We start from the raw sequence: 17,152 nt of genomic DNA, 5'->3' as shown, positions 1-17,152 counted from the left end.
GACATGAGGTAATAACCATATAGTTATGAAAAATACATTTTAAAGTTTGAAATCCCAGATTAGATTTAGCTAAGTTTTAATGGCATATTTTTTATTATATAGATATTTTTTTTCTCTTGAGATATCATTGCTGGACCAAATTAAGACTGTATGGTGGCTTTAATCTCACACTTCTGATTTTAAAATTATTAGAATACTTGTAAGGGTAAATTAACTTTAACTTGGAAGATTTGAATCCTTACTATGGAAATAATTGCAAAATTCCTGTAAATTATTCATACATATCCTCCCTTAGTAGTCTTTTTTAGTTCCCTGAAGGCTTAAAAGAAATTCAGAATGAATGCTACTATATGCTCTCTCCAGCCAAGTGAAAACACCAAGTATTAAAAATAAGTCTTTTTTATTGTTATGGTTTATTTCAAGGACAGATTCATAGGTGCTAGTGACCAGCAGACAGCAAGGAGACTGCTCTGATGCAAGAGCTGACTGCCTAACCAGAGAGAGAAGTAAGTTGAATCTGATCATTAGTTTATCAGGCTGACTCCCCATTTAAAGCTGAAAGTACAAACAACAAAAGCCCTGTACTTGCTGGGCTTCCTTTCCACACCCCACATTGCTGTAATCAACGAGTAATGCAGGACAGCAGAGCCTCCAGGAGCCAGTATAGGGGGGGCTGCAGTTAACCTATGCTCCACCCATGTGACCATTCCCCTTTCTACAAGAGAGTCAAGTAAGTGTTTGCATTACCTCTGCTGTCACAATAGCCTTAACAATTTGCTGAGTCATAGTTCAGAATACCTGCTGCCTTTACAATGACCATAAATACAATAAACATTAATAAATGAACTTGATTACCATGCATGAAGAATCTCTATGAGATTTGAACACATTTTATTTCTACAGATACATAGAAAGATTTTCTATTTCTTGTCATATGTAGTGACAAGGATGGACTTAGATGGTAAATTTTCTAAGGACCTAATATGTAATTAACATAAGTTAATTAATGACTTCACTTGTCAGTTCAGTGCCCAAAGAATAAATGTTGTAATTTTGTGAAGAATATGTAGTATTTCTCAAAGAAAGCAAAGATGTTCAATACCTGTTTTAAATGCAAAATCGAACTCCTTAACTCGGGAGTTCAAGGCTTTCCATAATAGCAAGGAAGAAATTAAATTGATATATCAGTAGTTAGCGTATTGCCATGTAGAAATAAATCACTGTTTATATTATATTGCACTTTACAGAATTAGAAGAGTTGAGAGGAATTTGATTAATGGAATAAGGCAGTAGGCACGTTCCTTATGGCATTGGTGGAAAGTCTCCCTGAGTTTTTTGCTCCATATCCATGACTTTTCATAACCTATATTTGATGATCCTTCATTGGTATAAAAAGCTGACAAAATCTCCCAGTCTCTCTCAGCTACTGCTAAGTCAGCCTGCCCTCACTTTTTGCAAGATTCTGACACCAAACAAACTGATGATTATTCTTATGATCACTCCATATATATTATTATTACCACCAGAGCACTCAGGGTAAAACTTAAGGCACAAACAAAAAGACAATAATATGTGGAAGAAAGGAGAGAGGAATATCGTCTCTGTGTTTCAGCACAAAAGACACCTGTAGTGCAGCAACTAAGAAAAAATGCATGCCATCCAGCTGGTATCATGCTTTTACAATATATGGGCTGAAATCAAACCTGACACAAACTTGAATCCAAATTCCAAAGAAAGCACTCTTTGCATAATAAGAGCATGTAGAAATCTCAACCAAGAATAGGAGTTCAGTTCCCCAAGGACCTTAGAGGTGAGGGTCATGAGACTTACTAAGAGGCAGGAGAAGATAGAGAACTCAGATGTAGAGCAATAGAGTTGCTGAAATTCACATAGAAAATTTTGGCTAGACACATAAATGAACAAAGATCTCCAACATTCTGTACTAAATCTCAACAGAACAATCTTCTACTATTCTTCTTCTTTTCAGAGACAAGTATTAGAGAGAGAGAGACAGAGGACAAGAACGCTTTTCAGAAGTCTGTAAACTTAAGCTCAGCTTCTAGTCTAGGTCCCACATGTTAGTTGATCATCTTTCTACATTAGAAAGTTTTGCTTCTTTCCAAACTGGTCAGGACTTATAAATTGGTATTTATAAATAGTTACTGAACTATATTTAATACATTTTTTCCAATTACACTATAGGTATGTACGTTTCTAACAAAACAGATTAAAAATTGGTGTGTTGTAACAGTCAAGAAATATTTGAAATACTAATTAATCCAGTCTGAGGTCTACAAATTACAGATTTTTTCTTGTGAAATTTTTGGTACCTAACAAATATTTTCTTAAAATTTTCATAACGTTTGTGACTCACTTCCTGAAATATGACTCTTTTACCTGTGTTTATTGTGGTAACAATATAGAACAACTTCATGGGAAGGACTCAAGACCTTTTATATATATATATAAAATTACCGAGGTTTGGAGGATTAGAACTGATAAAAGAGCAAGAGTTTTGAGGGTTTTTTCATAGAATATTTCAATACAGCTTGTTATTTAGAGGTATTTGGTACCACAGACTGAATTAACATTTTAAGTAAGCATAAATCTTCATAATATTTTTTTACTATTATTCTGTAAGAATTTATGATATGCATTTTATTAAAAACAGTTAAGTTTATAAACTTTTTTAACTGCTGCATTCTTTGTAAGTACTTACGCACAACACAGCGTGAGTGCCAGTATTATAAATATTTCTAAAGACAGGCAAAATTTGATATATTTGTAATATGTCTCCTCTAAATTACTATTTTTTTTTTTTTTTTCCCTAAGTGGAGAGTCCCAAACTACTTAGTTGTTCTTCAAAGGGAAGCCTTCCTATACTTCTGTCACTCTGGTCCTGTCCTTGTTTTCTTGTATTTCAAAATGCAAAAATAATCTGAGATGAGACCAGCATGGACTGCAGTGTGCAGGATGTGATCAGCAGGATAATAAGGTTCTTTGATCAACTTCCTATTTATTTTCCAGTAGTTACTAATATTTGGTATGCCTTTTGGCTGCTACTGAGTCCTGAGTTGATATTTTGATGAGACAATCTAGTATTGCCATAAGATCTCAATCTTGAGTGGTAACAGGCACTTCAAGGTTAATTCTATGGTATGAAAAATTAAGTTTTTGTTTTTTTTTTTCCCATATGCATCGCTAGATATTTGCCTACTATGAATTTTATAAGCCATTTTGTTAGCTGGTCACTCTGTTTCATAATATCCTTCTGTAATTATTCACTGCTTTCTCACTGTCATTGCTGTAAATAACTGTGTTAGCAAATATTCACATCTCACTGCTCATCTTTCCTTCTGAGGTCATTTTGTCTGTTTTGAACAGCACAGACTCCAGGCTAGGATGCTTGCAAAACTGCACTGTAATCTCCCTCCTTGCAAGGCAGGCATATTCCTGTCATTTAATTAAAAAATAAATAAATAAAAATTGACTGGTCAACTTAAACAATGTCTAACCTATGAGAAGACCCTCTAAAATGCCTGCCTAGATTCCTCAAAAGTCTTTGGCGGGAGCTGTGTCCAGAAGTACAGAAGAAATCCAGTATATTATATCAAATAAATCGCTTTTACACACATTTGTAGAACACTGAATTTTCTGCAATTTTACCCTTTGCAGAAGTCACAATGATTCCCTTCGAGTAGGTAATAATTATTCATATATTTGTTATCTATGTGTACCCACTAACTGTTTAACTGTTTGTTTGTTTGTTTTAACCCGTTCTACTGATTTTTATAGAGTTATTCAGGAGGGACCTTTCAGTGTTGAGTATAACAGATGCATGTCAGCCTTTATGTTAGACATCAAAGACATTTTGTTCACCTGTATTGCCCTTGATTGAACCTAAAATTTGTGGATCAATCTAATATGATATGCCAGATTTCTTTCATTTTAGACACTTAAAATCCTCTTTTGAAAGCTATGGACTAAAGTAACATTAAGAAATTCACATTGTATTTATTTAACCATAATTACAATTACTAGTTACATAGCTAAAACAATACCAATTTTGCAAAATTCAGTGTTAAAATGTGCAAACATTTTACAACTTGTGTAAGAAGTTGTTACTTTGCAGTTTTGGTTCATAAAATAGAATTGCTTTGAAACACAAGCACATACAAAAAAAGTTATCAGCATGCCCAATTCAAAACAAAAAAACTAAAACACAAACAAACAAAAAACCCTCACACTTCCTAAATTCAAGAGCAGTATTTTGTTCCTACTCATCATTCATCTCTAATCTACATCTACCTCATACATATTGCGGCCAACAACAACATATGCAGTCTATCCCTTCATTTTGACAGATATCAAACATAGCATTTAAAGTAAGCATTTAGACTACAAGCAATTATTTTTACTCAGCTTCTTAAAAGCTCTTAAAATTCTACAGAAAGCCATTGATAATCTTCCCATATGTTTAGTGATGTTGTTGCCATGGCTTCTGACAGGATTTTGAAGGGATATTAAGACATTCAGAAATAACAGTTTAGGGGGTAATTTTCTGATAGGATGTCTAATTAATTAATGTTTCTCTTAATGAGAGCAAACTACTTGTACTGCAGACACCTGCAGAGTGGGATTCCACGCAGGTTTGTGAATTCACCTGACTCATGACCCATGTCTGTTCTGGCCTTGGGGTCAAAGTCTGACATTTCTAACAAACTGTGCAATGGTCTGTGCAACAAATATCTCTGATATTACTGCAACTTAATTTCAGCTAACACTTTTTTTTCTTTTTTTTTTTTTTTTACATCATTGTTATCAAAAATAGGTTTAAAGCAGACTGCGGTCACTGACTGCACTGCTTATAACAAGAAAGAGCAATCCTAGACAAGTGTCACCTTTACCCCTGTGCTAATATTAATAATGGACAATGTGTGATTTAAGTAAACTCACACAAATTCAAATAATAAGAACTTCTTAAGCTCTGGTTATTAAGCCAGGATAAAAGAAACTACTAGAAAGAAAGATTCCAGCTTTGATATTTCATACAGGTAATGTGCCAATCAAGGGCGTATAAGTCTTAAAATATCATCATCGTAGAGGAATCAAGATATATTGTAAATCTAAGCTTAGTCTCGTGAGATTTCTAATCATGATTTATGGATGAAATTGATTTGGATGGATGTACAGTTTTTCATGCTTTATGCAGTGAAGACCACCTTCAAAACACTTTTATTAAGTTAACCCATCTCTAACTGAGAAACAAAAAGGGATTTTTTAACGTCTTGAGGTAAATAGAAGTCACTTCCACACAAGAACTTTGAATTCATTTCCAAAATTATCTATTTTGAGGTCACTTGGCCTGTTCAGCCTGGAAAAGAGGAGGCTTAGGGTAGACCTCATTGTGGTCTACAGCTTCCTCACAAGGGGGAGTGGAGAGGAAGGCACCAATCTATACTCCTTAGTCACCAGCAATAGGACCTGCAGGAATGGTGTCAAGCTGAGACAGGGGAGGTTTAGGCTAGACATCAGGAAGAGGTTCTTCACTGAGAGGGTTGTCGCACACTGGAACAGGTTCCCCAGGGAAGTAGTCACTGCACCAAGCCTGTTGGAGTTTAAGAAGCGTTTGGACTGTGCACTTAGTCACATGGTCTGAATTTTTTGGTGGACCTGCTTGGTGCCAGGAGTTGGACTCAATGATCCTTGTGGGTCCCTTCCAACTTGGGATATTCTATGATTCTATACTGCATATTCCATTAAAATAAATATACATTATACAGGTTTGTACCTTTAATAGTTGCTTTTCCTATATTGCAAAATATTATTTCAGGATGATAGAATATCTAACTATTACCTTCTGTATACTTTTGATAAAAATCCCAAGATGGTTTAAAAAAAAAAAAAAAAGGAAAAAAAAATATGGATTTTGACATCAGGGATCTGAGGAGTAATGGCATGATAACCTTGTAACCACATAGTCAAGCTCTGCAAGTCCTATATCATTCACTTAGCATGAAAAAAATCCTTCCTTGACTACTGGATAATTGCATAGCTGATGACTCTCACTTAGAAAAGGCACTTAAAGACATCAGCAATGCTGATGTTGACATCTGCCAAGGTCATTTGGATGCAGTCTTTTATAATCATTCATTTTCATGAAATGCACATAGACTCAAAGTGTGCCTTACTTTCCTTAGAGATAGCAATAATGGAAACCTAACAGCATTTCAAAATGCTTGCATTGTCATCATGGAAGTTGTTCTGGAATTAATAGGGGCATCAAGGGAAGGGGACAGGATGCTACACCTGAATTTTAACCATGCTACAAATCCTTGGACGTTTGTGCATATAGGCTGAACTATGCATGCTATTTAACTGTCTCCTCAATGCACAAATGATGCATTTCCCAAATAGCCACATCCATCTTAAAAATGGAGGTTCAGAATGGATCCCTAGACATCTTTGGAAGATCAGAAGATTGAAGAGGTGAATAAAGACAATAAGAAAAAGACAAATAATCTTAAACTTCAGCACGTACTACTTGAGCAGTGAGCTTCCAAACAGTTCTGAGAAAAACGAGAGAGGTTACAACTGACTACTTCTGAGTTTACTGAAGCAGATCTGGAACTTGACCAAAAAGATGTTGAGGTCTTGATGAAAATATGTGAGAACCACTGACTGCTGATTAGGTGGACCTTTTCCACCTGTCAGCTAGTCATCTATTTCTATTAGATTTTGATGATTTATTGAGGATACAGGAGGAAAAAATAAAATAAAATAAAAATGATTTCTAGAGGAATCATCCTAAGACTGAGACTGCCTCTCAAAAACTGTGACCATTTATCATAGCAGAAACTCTTTCAGCTGAAAGGAGAAAGAAAGAGAGGGAAAGAAAGAAGGAAGGAAATAGAGAGGGAGCACAGTCGATATCTCAAGAAAAGAAGTTACACTCTGACAAACAGAATTTTGACCATGTAGAGAATTGTGTCAGATCCTTTCAGTGAAGATTAACAGTTGAAGAATTAAATAATATTTGAAGAGAAGACTGTGCATTTTTCCATGTCATAAAAAAATCTCAGTTTTACAGTTTCTTACCTGCATTAAATAAAATTTTCAGCAATGCTGAGGTGCTAACATGCAGAAACAGCACAACATGGGAAGTAATCATCAAGAACACAGCCATTGCTACAAAGTTACTACCCAGCAGCAATAATCCTGTTTAATCAAATAATACAGTTAGATATACTAATTTAAAACATACTGTTACTGCTACTCTAGTGGTACTGAAGGTTGAAATTTCAGAGGTGAATGTTCATATACACTTTCATCTGGTTTGTGTTGTAAAAATTGAACACACAAGGTGTTCAAAAAATTATAAGTAAAATAAGAGCACTGTTAAGCTTTTAGCTTTTGGTGTACCTATGTGTGTTATACAGATTACTAAAGACTCTGTAAATTACAGGACAAAACAATGTCCAGCAGATGCCATCTTCAATCTGTTCAGTCAGCAGCTGAGCCCAAAGGCAATGCTCTACAAATGGCAGCATCCACTGCAGTGAGTCTGAAGCCAAGGATCAGTTAAGAAAAGCCAGTTCTTTTGCTTACCTATGACTTATGAACATGTCTTTCTTCATGCACTGAAAAAAGCATAAAACAGAACATAAAGTAAATTATTTTCCATTGCTCTGCACAGAGGTATATTTTATAAGAATAATGGCTGATGACACTGTAGGCTGTGATAGGGAATCTGAAGTATTTTTCTCATGTCAGTAGAACCATGAAAGAAAAATATTGTTATGCTTTTATAATGTGTGCAGTTTGTGTGTGTGTAAATTGTAATGTTTTACAATATGTAGATACCAACAGATGCATACAACCTAAATATCAACTTCACAATATTATCTAACAATTTTAAATACTTAGTCCCTCCAAATCCCTCTTTATTTGATTTAGCTCCTGCACATTTCTTTTTATGATTAGCTGTAACAAAAATAAATCTGGAGTACTTAAGAAAACACTTTAGTGCAGCATAGTAATTGTTTCTGACATCTTCTGTCAGAAGCAGATGGCTGATCTCAAAGAAAGAAAATGAAGAAAGCTTATAGGACAGACCCTGTACTGATGTAAAATGAAGAAACTCCATTGACTTAAAAAATATATATTTGTTAACAGTATAATGAAAAGAATGCTTGCTTTACTGACATTTCTGGTATCAAACTCTTTTCCATGCTTACTGAAAATAAATTCTAGTCAAAATATTATCAAACATAATCAAAATACATACTATCATTATATTCTCATACTAATGATTATTCCATTGTTTTAAAAATATAAGAATTCAGATAAATTATATTGGCTTAGTTAATTGATTACACACCATATAAAAAAGGGAAGCAATGTCCACAGAGCCACAGGCTAAAATGTATTTACACAAATCATCTGGTAAGGGCTTAACTAATAATTATTTGCATTCAGAGATACTGGGATTGTTTCTTCTAACAATTTGTGGAAAGAAAAGTAGAGAATTACTCAAGTAATGCATTTGCAATTGACCCATTCTACACTGCCAGCCACCCTCTACCTCCCGGAATTTATTAATGGTGATTACATAAAAACAAACTAAAAAAATGTTTGTTTGAATAACTGTGGTTGCATCTGTATAACTAAGAGTTAAAAGGAAATTTTGAAACTCAACCTTGGCCAGTGAACCAAGTCTCACTGACTCAAAGAAGGCATGCTACAGATAAAGGTCTAACTTTTGGTTAGTCCAACAGCTGCAACAAGGTCTGTGGTGGGACAGAGACATGCTGCATCAGAGCCATTCTTCTTAACTACTAAACTCTAGAAATCAGTTGTTGTAAACTACTATGGCTTGACAGTTTTTTCATAGAGAAAAATGTGTTTCCCATGACTGTCATTTAAACTTTTAAAAACATCCACCAATTTGCACAAATCCAGATTACCCTCCCAGTTATATGTAATACAGCCTGCACAGTAGTTCCTCAGTACACAGCATTAATCCCACAGATTAAAAATGGATAGGAAATTAAGAACAGATGTTTCATAGCAGTGTTATGTTAGAGATGCCTGAATTAATGCCAAGAGTACTAAAATCTCCACGTGATATCCAGCAGTGCCAAGCCTGGGCCCTCAGTTACCTCATGCATGACATAATGTTTCCAGCTCCAAAACCATCTCATTCAGAGCTTCGGGATTTCTTCACAGCAACACACTGCACATTATAGACATACTCTAGTGTCTCTTGAGATTATTTTCTGTTTCTCTCATTCCACCATCTGCACTGTGCATGGTCTGCTACATCGAGAAACATTTTAGCAAGCAAAGTTAGTTCTACCATTACGAACTCAGCTAACACCAAATCACGTCTTGCGAATAGCACAGTTAACATATTAAAAGGTGTTTTTAGCACTGCAACCAAGGACTCTTAAAATCTACAAAATATTAGAGCCAAAGATCCTAATGATTAAATACTAACAGAAAATAAGAATAAACAATACATTAAACTATTTTTCTTTTATTAAAAGCAAAATGGGATACATTGGGTACAAACCATGGCCCAACACTGAGGTCTTTTAGAGAAATATTATAAGAGAGGGAGAAAGAAGGGAGAGGGAGACGAGGGAGGGAGGAAGTGAAAGATGGATACTAAGAATACACTGGAGAAATAAATAAATTATATGTGAACATTGGTCCTTACCAAAGAAAGCATCAAATAAGTTTAGGGACAGCCGTTAACATATGTATACTTTGAAAGAGGTGAAATGGAAACAGGACAGTTTCAGAGACAAAATACTGAATGCTTGTCATTGAAGTGATAGAGCTCTCTACTCCATTTCTAAAACAACAAGCAATGATTGCCATAACCAGTTAGTCTAAGAAGTAATGCTGGAGACAGAAAATAAACAATTACTCATTACCTAATGTTTATTTCTACACAGAATAAGAAAATGCCTTTGCATCTCTGGTATCTTGAGAATAAAGGACCCAGTGAAAATATTTCTAGTATAAATATATTTGTTTCTTTGTTTGTGTAAACAGAATGCTACATCTGCTCCTATTAAATATTATTTCACTATTATACTTGTTTCATATTTTGTGACTTTACTTAAAAAAATAATAATAATACTTCTATTTTCAATTTTTAGTAAGAATAGTTTTGAAATAATATTGCAGAAATACTTACAATCTAGAAATCAGCTTATTGCAAAATCTTTTTTTGCAGCAGCTAACAAAAAATCTATGGAATATATCTCCCAGAGATAGTACAAAATAAAGTCAACAGAAACATTAACAAAGTACTTTTTCAGCAGCAGTACTAAACGAGTGTTGGAATTCATAACAGTGCTCACCTGAGAGACTCATGTAGTGATCTTAAACTTCAGTTGTGTAATAACAAAGAATGATACTGAATATCTACATCCATCTTTAATGCACTTTAAACTAGCACACTCTTTCTGGCATAAGATTGTTACTTTAGATAGTATTTCTTTTCTTTTTCTTTTTTTTTCCATTAGATGGGTGTCCATACCAAACTCAGTATGAATTTTCTTTTATCACTTCTAAAGTGATTACAATAGCAGCTTCCAAAGAACAATGGAGAGTGGGTCAGTACCTATCTCCTGGACATCAGGATGCATTGCAATATACCACTTGACAGGTTTCAGCAAGTTGTAAAGCAAGTTTATCTTAGGTTACCATAGCATTTATATCTCTAAGTATCAGCTGGCATAAAGGACTAATGCAAACAGCAGAAGACACATATTTTGCTAACCGTATGTGTCTTTATTAGATCATTTTACCACTATTATTAGGCTCAGGTGAAACCTATATCAGCTTAAGTCTTTATGGACTGAGATTGTAGATGTTCTGAAGTGCAAACTATTGTAGTTACAGAAACCTATTATGATTCCTCAACAAAGAAAGGGCAAGTAGACTATAAACCGACTGAGCAAATAAAAGAAAGGTTTAAAAAGGCCAAAGTACTAAGAAGAAAAGGGAGATTTTTATTACCTAGGTAAAGCCTGGAGTACATTAAATGTGGTAATGAGATTGAAAGAACAGGTAGATGTACACATATAATACCAAACAGCATTCACATTCAACCCTGAAAAAAAAAAAATAACAACATAGTCGTCTTCTTAGTATGAAGTAATGCAAAGTTTATGTTTGAAGACATAAAGGCAAAAGAGAATTTGTGGAAAGAGGTAATATTTCTGTGGTTGTAATCAAAATAAAAATAGAATTAAAAAAAAAAAAAAAAAAAAAAAGCTTACTTAAGTCAACCTGATGGGAGCAAGATGCACTTAGTAAAGACAAATAATGCATGCATAATAAAATTACTTAGTAAAAATAAATCATGAATAAAGATGAATTTGAGCACAAAGAAAATAATATTTAGAGGAAAAGGTATACTTTGTCAAATACCTAAGCCCCAGAGCTTGGCCTAAGGGCCAAGAAAACAACGAATAGTACAGAAAAACACTAAGGACTATAAAAATTTTAAATAATAATAATAATAATAAAAAGTTTGCATTGAAGCACCTAATATATATATATAAATTGGAAAAAAAAAAAAAAAGATAAAAATAAGATTAAGTAAGATATACAGTAAAAGGTTCTTCTGCTTACACAGTCATGGAAAGCAGAGAATGGGAAGAAATGGGATATGCTGGTGTTGGAGACAAATAAGGTTAATGTGACAGAAAGTAAAAAATGGAAAACAAGTAAAAAAGAGCCAAAAACCAACATCGAAAATGGAAGGAAAATGTTAAAAGTCCTCCTCACAGAACAGTTAATTAAACAATTAGAGCTATACAAAGCGGTGAGAGCTCCAGGCTCAGAGGAATTATGTTTTAGAGTTCTGCAGAAGGCAGGGAGAGAAATGGGAAGACTATTGGCCAAATTTAATAGCACACTAAGGGCAGGGAGCACCACAGGGCTGGAGGGCACACAATGCCACACCGGTGTTGAAGAACGGAATGAAGAGGACATGTAAAATCCACAACACTCATAGGACGTATACTGGAGATATGAAGACACCTGAAAAGATTAGACTTTTAAAAAAAACACGAAAGTGCAAGCTAGTCAGCAGCAGACAAAATAGTTTCATATACTAGAGTTCATAGCTGGATCCATAAATATACGTAAAATAGTAAATATCAAGCATCCATATTAAGTCTAAAATATACCTGTTTGTCAGAAGAGCTTGAATTTTAGTTATACTTTTAGACTGTGATTTTAGTTTGTCTGGGATCTTTTTGTGTGATTAATTTTCTTGCAATTTGAATTTCAGTCACGGATATAGTTTTTGCCTATGTAAATCCATTAGAGAGGTTTTTATGGTAAAGGCTTTACCATTAGATCGCAGATTTATTCAAAAATGAGAAATTATTATTATTATTGTAACAGAGTGAAGTTTTCTGGGGTTAAGATGCTTCACTATAGAAAGAATTAGTAACTACATTTTCCTTTTTTTTTTTTTTTTTTGTATGCAGCAAAATATACATTAGGTAAAACCATGGGCCAAGCACTTGGTTTTAGATTGCAAATTTCTGTAAACAGCCATTCTCTATATAAAACGTCGGTATCATGGGGCTCCCGTCTAATTCAGGGCCTGTATCCTGAATTATATGGAGGAGTTTACAGACATTAGTGATTATGCATATCACTTTGCACATCCATAGACTACATGAAGTACGCTGGCTTGTAAACCAGTGGAAACCAGATTCAGGGTACCTAACCAAAATGGTATTTCTAGGAAACATGATTTGGTTGGAAGGAAAAATATCAGGAGCCTGATACAAAACTGCTTCCTAGTTTAAGCTGCATAACAGAGACAGAAAAAAATGTGACAAACATTCATCGCTTTTGTATACAAAGTAAATTTTAGCATAGGCTCTTGTGTGATTTAAAATCTGTGTAAAAATAATACAACACTGTTGAGAAAATAAAGAGAAGAAAAAAATAATTAATTTTTAATAGTTTTGGTTTATGGGCTGGTAATTTTTTCTTGCATTTTGCTGCACAGAGTAGGCAGTCATCATGAGCCTGGAGACAGGATATTATCACAAAGGCTCAGCTTAAAGTTGTCACAAAGCAGAAGAAAGAGCAACCAAAAGATTTCAGATCATTATGGACAGTATATTAAAAGATTAAATGTTCCAATGACATATTATACACTGCTTTTGCTTATTCTATACAGATGCTATAGGACATATAGACGGCTTATTGCTAGACAAACTACAAGCCATCTGTGGACAGACACACATACAGTAAATATACTTTTGCATATATGCAGACTTTAAAAATTATTTCTAGATGACAGCATTTCTTTAAGATTTAAATGTTTATAATCCAGTTAAACAGAGCTAGCAGCAGAACTCTCAGTGATAAAGCCACCTAGCACACACAAGAGTATTAACAAGCCTGTACGATAATAAGAAATGTAGATACAGAATTTAAAACATCATGTTTTCCTTCTATGGCTTCAACAGTGAAGATATCTCCTGAGTTTCAGGAGAAAGAGAATGAATGAGGCTCCTCGAGATTTTTCTTTCTCTTCTTATTAACTCTTCTGAATAACTTAGCCATCAAGGTCCTAGAGCATGTCCAGAAAAGGGCTACAAGGTTGGTGAAGGGCCTGGAACACAAGTCCCGTGAAGAGCAGCTGAGGGAACTGGGGTTGTTTTGTCTGGAAAAGAGGAGGCTCAGGAGAGACCTTATTGCTCTCTCCAACTACCTGAAATGAAGTTGTGGGGAGCTGGGGGTCAGCCTCTTATTGTAGATAACTAGCAATAGGACAAGAAGGAGTGTCCTCAAGTTGCACCAAGGGAAGTTTACGTTGAAATTAGGAGAAATTTCCTCTCAGAAAGAGTAGTCAGGCACTGGAATCAGTTGGTAAGGGATGTGGTGGAGTCACTGTCCCTGGGAGTATTTAAGGAAAGGTTAGGTGTGGTATTTAGGGACATGGTTAAGTGGGTGATATTGGTAGTAGGGGATGGTTGGATTGGATGATCTAGTAGGTCTTTTCTAATCTTAATGATTCTATGATTGCCTTGGGCTGAAGGTGAAATATTTATATATATCAGAGATCTTTATCTGATAGAGTGAGCTGAAGGCTTTGTTGGGAATTTCTAAGTTTTAACAAATTCAAGGGTGACATATCACCCTTTTTCCCTATACAAGTTTTGTGCAAGCAGCTGTGGCTGTCTGCTATTCTTACACTTGAGTTTAACAGCATTTGTTTGCATGCATCCTTATGAGCCCAGTTCAAGTTTTAGGATAAGGAGACTTTTCTCTACCTCCCATTTAGGACAGCCTGAATAGAATAGGTAGATTTCAGCCTCCATTCAAACATTGAGTCCATGAGGATGTAATAGACACAGATTGCCAGAACTGATAAGGTTCCTGATCCAGATATTTTTAACTTTTTTTTTCTCGACCCTCATAAATTAAGGGCACCAGTGATACACCCATACATACATTTATCTTTTTTTCAGTTACTTTTCAGGTGTTCACATTTCTGAACACAGCCACTGCTCAATTCAACCCACCCATTCCTCAAAACCATTTCTTATGAATGAAATTCTCATTTTGAAACATAAATTATATTTGAAATTTGCATATTGCTCTGATATGCATGGGAATCTTTGCAGTCTGGCCATGTATCAGAGTATACTTGAAACTTGAACTGTAGGAGGTTTCTGACTTGGAGCAAATTTGTGGAAAAGGGAAAATATTATGGTTAGAGAGACTGCAATAAAAGAGTCAAGTTCTTCCTCCCCTGAGGGAAGCAATACAAATAAAAGACTTGTCACTTGCAACTAAAAAATCTGTACACAGATACTAGACAGAATGATATATACCAATAAAAATAAAATAAGCAGGATAATGACAAAGATGTGAAACTGGGATAGAAAATCTTAGTAAAGATACAGAAGGTTTAAATCAGGCATCAATAAAAGGAGAGCTTTAGAAAAGAGTGAGCAATTTACAGCTTACCACAGCAAAACTTGCAGCTTCTTCTATGCTCTCTTCTTTGGACCCCCTTTTATGTGGATATGTGCATGCACTCATTCTGTTAGAACCTTCATAACTAATCATATTAGACTCCTACATCACTTACTAACTTACATGCCTTACTCCAAGTGAGATACTGGAAACTATTGTATGAAAATATAAACTGATCTCAAAAACTCTTGGTGCGTTTTGGTTGTGACTGATTTCAAACTACTGTCTTCCGTAAATATATGCCATATTTGGTTGGACAAAAAGTTTTCATTGATAAACTGAGTAACAGGTGATTATGAAAAAAATTGTATTTATGTCTCTCACAGCAAGATCAAATTAGTTTTACACCTTGGGAAGGATGAGTTTCTTAGTGAAATAAGGCTTGTATGAAGATATTACCTGCACAGATAAGTGTTAGTCTTTCAGAGTACAATAACTTTTTAGTCCACTATTTTCAGGAAAACTCAGGAGAAGGAGAGAGTGCTATATGATCACTCAGTTCCATATAACAGTCTATAAAAAGTCATTAAAAACAGATGTCTTATGTGGAAAAAGTCTGTAGTACCCCTTACCTTACTCATCATTAAGTTCCTTTCACAAGAAAACCTTCAGAGGTAAGACTCAACCAAAAGAAACAAACTTGCATGAAACTTTGTTCCCCTAGTTCCAGCCCTCATACACTGGCATTTATCCATTTAAACTCCTGTGTTTCTTGATATCAGGACATTAGAAACAGTGTGTCAGTGAAAGGAGATTTAAAATGAGAGGTTTCATCTGGCTGTTTGTTTATTAAAGTATTTTTGTGCATCTATATGGACTTAAATGCCTTACCACACTGGACTAGAGACTTAATTTTTTTTCTTCTCAACTATTTCTCAAGATGTCATGTTAATTTAGAGCACTACATTTTTATATCTGTCTGCCTGTTAGTTTGACTAGCTGTCATTGATATTTCTGTGTTTACATGAAATACTGTGATACTTGGGTTTCCATTACCAAATCTACCACCACGAAAGCCAGCCACTATTGGCAATCTCAGTTCAAAAAGTCATAATTCTGTCAAAAACTGAGAACCATGCTGTTTTACCCACAATGGTCTCTTTCAGTGAGCTGCATTTTACGTTGAAATATTAAATATAAGCACAGTGAACAGTTGTGTAGATAAAACATGCATCAATTCCACAGTTTTTATGTTCTCAATACAATGTTTATACAGCTTTTTGCAGTCATACCAGGAGTGGGTATTTTCAGTTTTTTTTCCTGCCATTCTATTATTATCTCCCAAGCCTACCAGATTATTATTATCTCGCCATTCTATTATTATATCCCAAGCCTACCAGATTTGGGCTGAAATTCCGACAAATACTAAAGATAATAGATTTGGCTGTACCACACACTAGTGTACAGTATAGATATACCCTTGATAGAACTTAACCCTAGCACCAGTGTACCTAAACATGTTTGACCTGAACACTTAAATTATTTTTTTTCCCTGTGGATATATCAAATTCCCTGTGCAATTCAAAGATTTTTACATTGTGACTTGCAGGCATACTGTTATTCTTGAATTCTTCTAACAAGTGTGAGAAACAAAGTTGTGTTTTTGCAGTAGAGAACTAATTTTCTGTATTCAAAGGCAGTTGTGTAGTCATAACAAGGAGAAATGCTAAGTAGGTAAGTGGACAGTAGAAGACCTCACTGTTCCAAAATAAGGTAGAAGCTTGAGAAAAACAGGATGAGCAGGGTGAGAACAGTAAAACAAAGATCACAAGTTCTCAAAACATAAGAAAGGAGAAATTAAAGGGTTGAAAAAAAAAAAAAAGAAAAAAATTGTACATATATTACCATATATAGAGGAGCGTCAAGTACCTTGTGAACCTGTAGTACTCAGCCAATGAGAAAACAGGGGAGAAGATCAGGTGTTGGGTAATAGGGAATAAAAGGTTACGATTTGTTTACTATAATGCACTCCTAATTGACAGGATGCCAGCCATTTCAATCATGAATAAAATAGCTTCACAGAAGATCCTGTCTGAAGAAAATTATTTGAGATTTTTCTCACACAAGCAAAAAGGGAAATATGTTATATATAATGCCAAGATTTGATTGTTAAAATTAT

Source organism: Oxyura jamaicensis, chromosome 4 (genome assembly GCF_011077185.1).
Source record: "Oxyura jamaicensis isolate SHBP4307 breed ruddy duck chromosome 4, BPBGC_Ojam_1.0, whole genome shotgun sequence".
NCBI classification, from domain to species: Eukaryota; Metazoa; Chordata; class Aves; order Anseriformes; family Anatidae; genus Oxyura; species Oxyura jamaicensis.
This window is presented reverse-complemented; position numbering follows the sequence as displayed.